The sequence below is a fragment of the Strix uralensis genome, chromosome 10 (assembly GCF_047716275.1).
Source record: "Strix uralensis isolate ZFMK-TIS-50842 chromosome 10, bStrUra1, whole genome shotgun sequence".
NCBI classification, from domain to species: domain Eukaryota; kingdom Metazoa; phylum Chordata; class Aves; order Strigiformes; family Strigidae; genus Strix; species Strix uralensis.
In genome coordinates this window covers 21161670-21174049 of record NC_133981.1, presented here as the reverse complement: position 1 = coordinate 21174049, position 12380 = coordinate 21161670, and the positions used below count along the sequence as shown (strand labels likewise).

At 41.2% G+C, this 12380-nt stretch overlaps 1 protein-coding gene across 5 annotated transcripts in view; it reads right to left on the bottom strand.

Moving 5' to 3' along the window:
* The window catches only part of ATP2B2 (ATPase plasma membrane Ca2+ transporting 2), a 432424-nt gene that overhangs the window by 384200 nt on the left and 35844 nt on the right, over positions 1-12380 (bottom strand). The window lies entirely within an intron of this gene.

Below are 12380 nucleotides of genomic sequence, written 5' to 3'. Positions count from 1 at the left end.
TTTTTAATCTCAAAAGCACAAGTAGAGGAGAATTCAGTTCAGAATTTGGTACTGTCCTAAACAGACTTAACCAAGTATCAAAATCAACAAAGCAACAAGGAATAAGATGATGATGCTAAAGCTAGAACTAGCAAAACTCTAAACAAGAAAGACAATCCAACTTCTCCAGTGACACAACACACTAAGTGTAAACGAGCTGGAAATTTACTGGCTTGTGAATTAGAATTGTAGGTGTTCAAACCACAGCTGACTTTGGCATTGACAACACTATGGCTAAATACTTACTGAACACAAAACTGCATACACTAGCTTTACCATCACAAAAGAATCTATGTCAAAATAGCTTTTTAACAGTACACACAAAATATGAAAAACTTAGCAGTGGAACATAAGAAAAAGATGAAGATTTTTATACAAATGTCCAAAGCCCAAGCATATTCAATATTCTGTGGTAGAAACAGAAGCAATAAAGCAGTGGAAATGAGGCAAACAAAGCACAGTACTTCAGCCATTTACATGTCAAAAAAGAGTTAGCAGTATGTTGATCAATTACATTTTATTTTAATGTTATGCATTTTCTTCCAACAGTTCCTAACTCCACTCAGTGCTAAAGCTTTCCCAGTATCTCAACAAAATACCACAAAAAAGATATGCATATAACTACAAGTATTCCTTTCTTCTTTCTCAAAAAAAATATGACCATGTGCACCTTGTGAAACAATCCAACATGCTAAGCCATTTCCTTAAATACTTGTCTCTAACTGCCTACCTCACCACAAGTATTGTCCACAGAAAATCATCCCATAGTTGCTAGCAATCTTACATAAAAGGTATTACCGTCTTAAAAATTCTTGTAGGGAAAAAAACAGAAAAGAAAAAAAAAAAAAGAGAATAAAATATTTACAAAGGTATCTTTTCAATCCTGTGAATTTTTAATTACTGAATAATAATGCAGGTCTTAAAAAGTATTGCCTGATACTGGCCCACTACAGAGCCTCTCAAGTATCACATCTGTTAAAATTTCATGGAGTCAGAGGCTTTAATGATGTCTGAAAAATCTCTATTTTTTCAACACTGAAATTAAATGGAAAAAGCAAAAAGCATAACGAAATTATTTGGAGGCTCATTCAGAAAATGGTGGATAAAATCAAGAGCTTCAATGAAAAGTGAGCATTCAAAAGAACTGCGAACTCGGGTAAATCTACATTTGTGACTTAACAACAAAAAAATCACATCTACTGTAACATAGCAAAAGAAGAACTATTGCATGCACAGAGTATTGGTGTTAGCTCTTAATGCAGAAGTATCAGAAGTACTGTTTGCCCATGAGGACAGGCTTCATTGAAAGAAATTTGGTTTTATCAGTCACTCTCAGCGCTAAAAATGAAATACAGCTCTTGAAGATGCAAAGCAGAATACAACGTTAAGACACAAGCACTTGAACAGCAACATAAGAGGAAGAAGAAAGCATCACGCATGTCACTGCATGTTTTACCTATAAAAACCTCTGCCTTTCAGAGAAAGACATTTTATTATCTCCGATCATGTGGCCATGTGTCACCATTACTGACTAATCACAAGAGACCATGAGTCTCCCCCATTCCCTTTACCAAAGCACGGTGGTTTCTTCCATTTAAGTCAGGGACTCATCTCAAACTCCCAGTTTTTAATACCATGTTACAGATACTATATATTACAGAGCTTTACAAGGAAGAAGCTCTGAGATACAGCACAATTTTTTATTTTCCTCTTGCTCCAAATTGACCGTCTTTCATTGCTTCATAACCTCTTTCAACAGAACAACAGTCTAAGCAAATGACTCCTCACCCCATCATACCAAAATTAATTCTTTAGCCTAAGGCAAAGGAAAATGAACTATTCAAAAACAGATCTCTCAAAAAAGCAAGTTAACTGCCAAAAACAGCTTCTGTTATACTGTTTTGGAAAAAATAGTAATATTAAATGAACATATTTGTAATAGATGAAAACAAACATGGCAACCAGAAAAATAAAGTGAGAAAATAATTTAAATTTTTACTGCTGGAAAAATCTCTTCAGGAAAAAAAAAAAAAAAAAAATCAAGAAATTGCTACACAACACTGCTTACAGAGTTTGCATAAAATCATATATACTAATACGTAGCAAGCTGTGTATTTTCATGAGAAAACTGTGGTTTATAATTACACTTAAAATTATTTTCCTTTGGAGAAAAGCTAACAATGAACAGAAGAAAACAAAACCATCAGTATGATAGAAAAGAGATGACATAACTGTAACACAAAACATTTTATTTCCATTAACTAGTTAGTTGTTATTATCTTTGTTGCAAGTGAGTATCACAGAAAATACTACTTAAAAATAACCAGGTGAATCAAAAACAAACCTAGTGAGATGTCTGTCATGTACTTGTGACACGTTAATGAATTAAAAAACAACACTGACAGCCATAAAACTGGAACTCAGCCAAATCTCGGAATAACAAAGCAGAATAACTGTTACAAAAATAAATCTATAAATCCTCTTAAAAATTAAAAAACAAACAATATGCTCTATCATTTTAGCAGAACAGTAAAATGCTCCTTGGGAAATCTTACGCATTCTACAGACTTAATTTAGACCCGTATCCGCAGGTCCCGAGGGAACTGGCAGATGAAGTGGCTAAGCCACCATCCATCATATTTGAGAAGTCATGGCAGTCCAGTGAAGTTCCCACTGACTGGAAAAGGGGAAACATAACTCCCATTTTTAAAAAGGGAAAAAAGGAAGACCCGGGTAACTACAGGCCAGTCAGTCTCACCTCTGTGCCCGGCAAGATGATGGAGCAGATCCTCCTAGAAACTCTGCTAGGGCACATGGAAAATAAGGAGGTGATTGGTGACAGCCAACGTGGCTTCACTAAGGGCAAATCATGCCTGACAAATTTGGTGGCCTTCTACAACGGGGTTACAGTGTTGATGGACAAGGGAAGAGCAACTGACGTCATCTACCTGGACTTGTGCAAAGTATCTGACACTGTCCCACACAACACCCTTGTGTCTCTAAATTGGAGAGACATGGGTTTGATGGATGGACCACTCGGTGGATAAGGAATTGGCTCACTGGTCACACTCAAAGAGTTGCGGTCAATGGCTCCATGTCTAAGTGTAGAGCGGTGACAAGCGCCGTTCCTCAGGGGTCAGGATTGGGACTGGCACTGTTTAACATCTTTGTTGGTGACGTGGCCAGTGGGACTGAGCCAACAACACCAAGCTGTGCGGTGCAGGCGGCACGCTGGAGGGCAGGGATGTGCCATCCAGAGGGACCTGGACAGGCTGGAGAGGTGGGACCATGTGAACCTCATGGAGTTCAACAAGGCCAAGTGCAAGGTCCTGCCCATGGGTCAGGGTAATCCCAAGCACAAATACAGGCTGGGCGAGGAGTGGATTGAGAGCAGCCATGAGGAGGAGGACTTGGGGGTACTAGTGGATGGAAAACTGACCATGAGCCAGCAATGTGCACTCACAGCCCAGAAAGCCAACCGTGTCCTGGGCTGCATCAAGAGAAGTGTGGCCAGCAGAGCGAGGGAGGGGATTGTCCCCCTCTACTCTGCTCTTGAGAGACCCCCCCTGCAGTGCTGTGTCCAACTCGGGGGGCACCAACATCAGAAGGGCACAGACCTGCTCAAGCAGGTCCAGAGGAGGCCACAAAGATGCTCAGAGGGGGCTGGAGCACCTCCCCTGTGAGGACAGGCTGAGAGAGTTGGGGGTGTTCAGCCTGGAAAAGAGAAGGCTCTGGGGAGACCTTATAGCAGCCTCCCAGTACTTAAGGCTGTAGGTAGTGTAGTCCCAGTACTCAAGGGGTGTAGGGATAGCACAAGGGGTAATGGCTTTAAATTGAAAGAGAGTAGATTTAGATATAAAGAAGTTCTTCACTATGAGTTTGGTGAGACACTGGCACAGGTTGCCCAGAGCAGCTGTGGCTGCCCCCTCCCTGGAAGGGTTCAAGGCCAGGTTGGACGGGGCTTTGAGCAACCTGGGCTGGTGGAAGGTGTCCCTGCCCATGGCAGGGGGGTGGAACTAGATGATCTTTAAGGTCTCTTGCAACACAAACCATTCTATTATCCTGGGGATTATTTTATTTTGTGTTTACATCTGAGGTCACGTACAAGTTTTGCTGTGAGTTACTTTCCTTTAGAACCTACAAGGCTGTAGCACCTCAAACTTTCTGACCTTGAAATACAAATATCTACATTCAAACAAAGAGAGTCTTATTTAAGTGGGTACCAGAATACATCTAGTCAAATTACAGAAATTTAGATAAATAGAACTTTCTAAATTCTTTCCTTTTGTGCTTTATCTACATACAGTAATCATACTGTCTCTGTTCCAAGGGAACAAATCAAACTTTTCATTTTGCCCTGTTTAAATCCTCTGACTACTCCCAAGTTCACTCTTTTTTTCCTGCTTCTCTTTTTATAGCCCTTACTTTCTTTTTAAAAAGAAAACCTTTAATCTCTTATGATTCCTTCTACATTATTGCATTTGGATTCACAGTGTCAGAAACACTACCAGCCATCTCTAATGAATCTGCTGTTCTTAGTAGAGTTCTCCTACAAGGCAGCGGTACAAAGCTCGACTCACCACATTATCACACCCACTGGGTCTGAGGAGAACCATCTCTTTTAACATCTGTAGGGCAATGGAGGATACCCCTTCCCTCTGGAGAGGTCCTTCTACACAAGCTTCAAGGTTCTCAGGAAAGTAGGAGAGAAGAAAGTGGCTTTGTGCCACTGACACCTCTCCCTTCACACTGGGCTTCCCCTCCAAGCCTCAGAATTTCAGTGGCATAAAGGAAACAGCATTTTCTATGGATTAAGGGCCAGAGATACAGTGTAATTGCTGTGGTCTTTATAACCAAGTGTGTCCAAAACAGTGAGGATTTTGTCCCACAGTTTTCATTAGAAGAGCAGTTCTAGCTTTAAGTCCAAGTACAAGAATGTAACTGGAAAACACAGGAATATTTACAGTACCTTAAATAAGCAACAGAAAAAGGCTTTGAAATACTACTGGACTCGTTCCTCAGGGTGGGGGGGGAATCAGTTTAATAAAGCAAATACTTACAATTATTCCTTCAAATGTGGAGATGAAAATATTTCTGGTGACCACCTAGCAACACAAAACCTATGAAGAGAAACAAATTTCAAAAGAATTTCCTCCCTCTAATTTTAACAAAAGCAGCTAAAATGCCAAACAGAGGAGTGTCACTTTCTCTCACTTTCCCACATATTCTTACCTCCTAGATCTGACTGACTATGCACCTGCACAGAATGACTGACAAATTATGCAAGTTGAAAGCAATTAGTGCGATCAAACACAAACTAAGCAGATTACAGACTAGGAAACCAACAAGAAAAATGCTTTGCTAGCAAACATAACAAACCCCAAACAGCTCATTAGTACAAGGATGTCCAAATTGTGGTCTGTATACAACTTGAGGTTCTCACACTGAAACGTTTCTCACCAAATTTTGAAATGTGAACATTGCCCTGCAGGCTGTGCACCACCTGCCTCACAGCTACTTCTGGTATTTTTTGCAGCCCCAGGAACAGACTAAGGTAAACCACAGAGTCTCCAGCAGCTCTCCTTGCCCTGCCAGCATCTCGGCGCATCACAACAGAGACAGCCAGCAGCTCTGGCTGCTCCAGCGACATCCCACTTGCCACACTGCAGGGAGCAGGGAGAGAGGACGGAATCCTTTAGCAATTCCCCCTCATAGCTACTTGGGCATCATGATAGCCGGGGAGGGGGGGAGAAAGAAAGCTGCTTTGCTGGTTCTTGTGTTAATGCAGGCTAAACAAACTCTGGCACTGTTCTTGTTTGCTCTAGGCTGGCCGGTTTCCCATCTCCAGCTCTAAATAAGCAGATCCCTGGTTTGCTAGAGTTGCTTCCTCATCCTCCTGCAACATCTTGTTGTAGATGTTGCCAAGAAGGAACCAAGGATCTCATTACATTAATTCTATTTCTTCCATATGCCCAACCTCTGCAAAGAGGTATTTGCAAAGGGAACTGCCAGCAGTTTCAAAATTAATTTCTCCAGCAGTGCAATACAATGCAAATAGGTTGCCTTCCTCAAGTAATAGCTGTGACTTACTGACCTTGCTAGAATATAATGCTCAGCCTTCAGGCTGAACGAATTATATCACTGGTGCAAAGCAAAAGGTATCACACCAGAAGCTGCAATCAAAGAAGCCATTTGCTTACTTGCCAAAGGACAGTCTAACAGCGCCTTGAGAACTGAATGTCCGGCCTTCACAAGTCATCCACGCTCGACAGGCCTGCTCACAGGCTTAGGGACAACCCAGCCACAAGTCTGCAGTCAGGAAGTTTTCTTTTTTCAGGTATATTGGGTGTAAATTCCCAGGTTCTGGTGCGAGGGGACTGCCTCTGTGGAGGAGGATGCTGGGGCTGCCCTGTGCCAGCCGCAGCAGGTTCCACCACAGACCCGCCGCGCGCCAAAGCTGAGCCAATCAGAGGAGGCCGTGGCACCGGGAGCCAATCAGAGCAGGCCGTGGCACCAGGAGCCAATCAGAGCAGGCCGTGGCGCCTCTGGGAGAACACGTCGAAGAAATGGCGGTAAACACCTGAGAAAAGAACGGTGACACCATGGTGGAGCTGGTGACACTGCTGAAGGGCTACAGCCTGTGGGTGGTCACCAGAGCTGAGGAGATGATTAAGGAGAATGAGCAGTGGAAGAGTGAGGAACAAGGAGCAGCAGAAAGGAACTGCCACGCCCTGACGCCAACCTCCTGCACCACCCCTCACCTCACCCGAGGGAAGGAGTGTAACCCGCAGCAACAGTGACGGAAGGGGAGAGGTGTCTGTGGGGAAGTTGAGCCTGGCAAAGGGGAGGAAAGGTGTTTTCCTTAAGTGTTTCAATGCTTGTCATCTTTGTTTCCCAATCAGTAATCAAACATTCAGAATTAAGTTAGATTCCCTAAGTTCAGTCCATTTTGCCCACAACAGTAATTGGTAAGCGATCTCTCCGTCTTTATTTTGATCCATGAGATTTCTGACTCCTGCTCTTCCTATTTTCTCCCCGTCCCACTGTAGGGAAGAAGCAAGCGAGAAGCTATGCGAGTGCTTTGCTCCCAGCTGGGGCCAACCCATCACACCAGGGCAGATGGTCAAGGACTACCTGGTCACTTCATCTGCCATATTCCATAGCAGCATGCACAATCCCCATCATTACTGGAGGGGAATTGTAACTACAAGTACTAGTTTGGAAGGCACCAATGACACGAACAAAGCCCTCAGTGCTTCCCCCTTTCTTCCAGTGAACCACTGCAGCTATAGCTTTTGGGTTATCTGCTTACAGAACTCAAGTTTCAGACCAGGTGTCAAAAAGTGCTTGTACCCTAGGAGGTATGGAACAGACATTCTGCAGACACTTCTACAGCCAGAAATCTGTTACATGGTTACCTCCAACCCAAGGGGTTGGCTTCGCATGCAAAAGTAATTTCTTCCAGTCCCACATCCCAATTCACACCAACACACAGGTCCTGGCTTCTGTTGACAGAGCAGCGAAGTACTAGCATCTCTGCCCTAGTGAATGAGCTCCTCAGGGAGAATGACACTCCTGGACTCTATCCTGTACTCACCCCCAGCTGTAGTGTGCACATTTATTTAGCTCATGTTACAGCTACGCTTTGCTTACAGAAATAACAACTGTTTAGACAGCATGAACCCCATTCTCAAACTTCAGATAATTCTGTACTGTTTTGGAACTCTTTTTCAAAATGTATATGCCACTTACTTTCTCATCCAACATGCTTCAGGTCTTGTTTATCTTGATCCATATCAATGAATCTTACTTAGAGGATCTAAGTAAGATGCCTTTAATATCTTCAGCTTAAAGCTTTCAAGCAAGGTCACTAAAATTTTAAAATTTTCATCAAATCCCATCACATGGCTGCCTTATTTACGTTTTGAAGACCAACAAAAATATATAGCCAAGTCCTTTGCTCAGGAGGATTACAGCATCCATAAATAATATTGCTGCTGTTAGTATCCTCCAATTTTACTTTTTCTTTAAAGAATTTGTATTACTTATGAGTCTACACAATATTCTAATCACACTGTGTTACCTTTTTCCATTAAGGAATCAGTACATTCAGAGCACAAGATCTTTTTCCTTCTCCAAAAGCCATCAGGGACAGAAAGACATCTCATACAGATCTATCTTGTAGGTTTGTATCTACAGACTAACAGATACAGATCATAAGAATAAATCATTTCTGAGCAAGTCCAGGAAGTTCTTTTTCCAGTATCTTGCCAGAAATAAGAACTTTTCCCTGAAAATACATCAAAGATAAATGACATAAAGCATATCTCCCTAAGACTGTATTTTATCTGCATTTAACCTCGTCCAAATTTAACTGTGGCCAACTTAGCAGAGTGTCCAGCCATGAATACATGGGCCACAGTTCAGCCTTCTTGCTTTCTGAGAACTAGGAACTGAGAACTTACATACAGCATGCAGCCAACCTTGGATTTTGAATGCAAAAGGCAAAGTAGTTGCATAAATCTTCGTTTATGACATTGTAAGTTCTTAACCTCCCTCTTATTTAACATCATTTTTTCCAAAAAGCAAACAATCAAAACCAAAATGCTATGCTGTGTCAGCACAGCCTCTGTTGGAGTGCTAAGATTTAGTTGTCAGAAAGACAATGAATGGGTGAAAACAGAGAAAAAAACCTGGCTGAATTAATCTTTTGTTTGTTGGTTGGTTTTAATTTTAAGAAAGCATCCATGAAAACTACTCAGAGTATTAAAAGAATCAGCCTGCAGAAATAATAATCTTGTTTTATTTATAGTCGGGGTCATGGGAAATCTTTCCTGATATATAAAAAAAATACAGCTTCCCAGATTAGTTTTGGTAACAGAATTCAAAGAATGAAGAGCTATGGGAAAGTTTAACTTCTCGTCAAATACACCTGAGTGTCCTTGTTCAAAACAGTTTAAACCTTCCATCATTCACTAAGCAGCAAGCACAAAGGCAATTGTAAATGATAGCGTACCCAGGACAAAGTTTTGCAGTAACCTTGTGTTTACTGAGAGTTCATGCATCCGTAGTGTTTACAGACTAGTTTGTGATCATGGTTAATTACGGCATGATTAAGATATTACTTGAATAATTAAATTTGGCCCCCCAAAAATTACTTTATTAAATGAATTAATAAAAACAATCACTAACTTTTTATTAAATATCCCATATATAGGTCTGCTGCACGTGCTATTGAGTTAGATGTATCCAGCAGCACTTCTTATCCCTAAAATAAATGTTGATGGCAAGATGATGCCTTTCTTGTGTACTTATTGCTCTGTTAGGTGCTTGCATAACAAAATTAATCTTCTGTCACTTCTGCTTCATAGTTTAAAAAGCCGTTTATTCCGCGTACTGCGTCAACAAAGTACAACATCACAAACAAAGCAGTATGGAACGAACCCTGAACCCCAGGATAGTCATTGACCTTGAAGAAATTATCCTGTCTCAAATCAGTTTGTATTCTTACATGCCCAGTCACTCACCCTGCTGCTACACTTGTGTCAGTGAAGCAGTTCTGCCCCTATGGTATCATAACTGGAAGGGTAAGATCTTTGTTATTAATACACCTCTATCTGGACAGCCACAGTTCGTGACTTCAGACAATCTTTACAGAAATGTTACCAGACTTGAGTCATCTATGTCTCAGAACATTTGATTACCCTCACAGAAATAGCACCTTACTGAAGCAGCATATTCACTGTTAATTCTCCTTTGATAAAGGTATGCTTTCAGGAAAATCAATCACAGAAGCTGAATCTTAACAGTAACTCCACATAGTGGCTTATTCTCCAAGGCATCCAAGCTACAGGCTTACCATTTCTGGAGGCAGCTTTCAGCTAGCCCTTGCAAAAATCTGGCAGACTGTGAACAGACCCTTGAACCTAAGATATTCCTTTAAACTAACAGTGGCAACATCAGCACATGTTCTGGCAGGCCCTCATGTCCTAGACCACAAGCAAGAGGAATAAGGATACCAGTGTAATTCTGTAAAGCAGGATCATTATATTCTTTGCAGCACATTCAATAATCTGCTCCATTCTTGCTGCTCCCTGCAGGAACTGAATAGAGCCTAGGTGACAACACCAAGCTATACAAGAAGTGTGTCACACAAAACAGGTGCCCACCTGCACCGAGGTGCCTCAGGAAGGAATCCCCTTTGTGCTCACTGCCATAGGACTGTTTTTTTCTCTTCAGAAATGCTGCAATTATCTTTGTCAACACTGCAGGTAAGTAAAATGTTGGTGTCAGGTGCCTGCCAGCTGGAATGTAGCCTGGAATGCAGCACCTACAGTCCCAACTGTTCTGTATCTCTTTCATCACATTCTCAAAGACACAAGCTTGGCCACTGTGAAAGTCACTAACTTTTTTAGTAAAGTACATTCATTAACCATTATGAGAATCTACAGCAGCACTCAGGTAGCAAACGGTCTTATAGCACCGCAGCGAGATGTATTCTTTCTCACAGACATACACAAATAACCTGCCTGCATACCTTATATCCTTTATTATTAAGGTTTCTTTATATCCCATTTCTGTTCCCATCTCCCATTTCCCTACCTTCATCAAGAATACAGCTTTGTGTTAATGCCTTCATTTGACTGAATGTACGTTCCTACTCAGTTCACATATTTACGTGTAGATTCTCAAATACATGTATACTTAATATATATATAAAGTATAAGCATATATGTATACTTAATATATGTATACAAATATATGTATACTTATACTGACCTATAAGGAGTGCTATCCAGTTTTTTCCTCCACTGGAAGAGTTAGCATGATGAGAAAATTTCCATTTCTATTTGCCACCAACTACAATCACTATCACTTCATTTTGACCGGAGTTAGCCAGATTCAGGGGTCATGGCATTGGTTGTGGGTTGGTTTTTTTTGTTGTTGTTTGGGGGGAGTGGATGGGTGGTTGTTGTTTGGGGTTGAGGTGGTTGGCTTTGTTTTGGGGTTTTTTTTGTAAGGGGGGGGGATTTAACAATGGAATCTGGTATTTCCTTGAAAAACTGTGGCTGTTTAAAGCATGTAGATAAATCCCATTTCCCTGAATAAAACAAAAAAACGACACCAGGTGAAAACTATTCTGTGTACAGCACAAAGCCTACTTCATGCAATTCTCTGCCCATTTCTATTGCCTATTTCTCTGGGTCACCAGATTCTCCAGATTCTACTCGATGTGTCCCTTCCTGCATGCAGAGGTCCACCAAAGCGCAATATTCAGCCTTTAACATTAGCAGTCCTCCTCAGATGAACAGAGAGAGTGCAATTTATAAAAGGACTGCAGACTCCACCACATATTTCAAAGTGAACATCACGCTCTTGAACAGTAACTGCATTTGTTCCCCTGCCATCTAAGTAGCTGTAAGAAGTGTTGTTTTGCTTAGTAAAAGCACACACTCAAAACCAAACCTCATCTTTTCAATATATATTACAGCAAGCCTAAAGCCTTACAAACTCAATGTAAAAGTATTACCAAATTATTAAGTTAGAAGTTTCACAGTTGGCTTTTTTTAGATGACTACGATTAAAAAACAATGACTTATGAACCTTCAAAAACTTCAGAATCTATATTAAAAGAAAATAAATGTATTGCATCTCAACACAGATATGGATGAATAGTGGAATTGGTACAATACATGTTCACCTGGCATTCTATCCAGGAACAGGACTTTCCAAGTTTTGCCTCAAAAGCCTTCCAGGTAACTCCCCAAGTATCTGAACAATAGAAACCCACCTAAGGTGACAAAAGTTGCAATTACTTCACTTCAGGGAAAGTGTCCACATTAATCAATTATACATTTTCTAAGCACACAGAGCAGAAGGGCTCACACACTTTGTTGCTTCAATAGTCAGGCTGACAGATACCAGCGATCACCTCAGTTCCTGAAACTTTATCAGTTTCACAGGAGACTGACAGCAACCCTAACATTAATGTTAATCAGTTGCTCCTCTTCACAGCTTTAGAAGTTCACACAAAGTGCTTCTCCTCAACAATACCTATTTGGTCTTATCAGCAAGGGAGCCAGCGTAGCAAATGTTGTGATGTGAGTACTAATTAATTTGCTCTTCGTCACTCCTATCATCCAGTGACCTGAATTCCTAATTTCTATCACCACCTTCCCTATCTACCTTAATAATTTGTGTCCTTAACATTGCTTGAGCGCTATACAAAGCAAAGGACTTCTCTAGTTCTTGCAGTAGACTAGGATGGTACACTGAGCAACCTCTCATCACCTCCTGCTCTTCTGCCTCTCCCACCAGTGGGAACTGTATGGAGACCATTC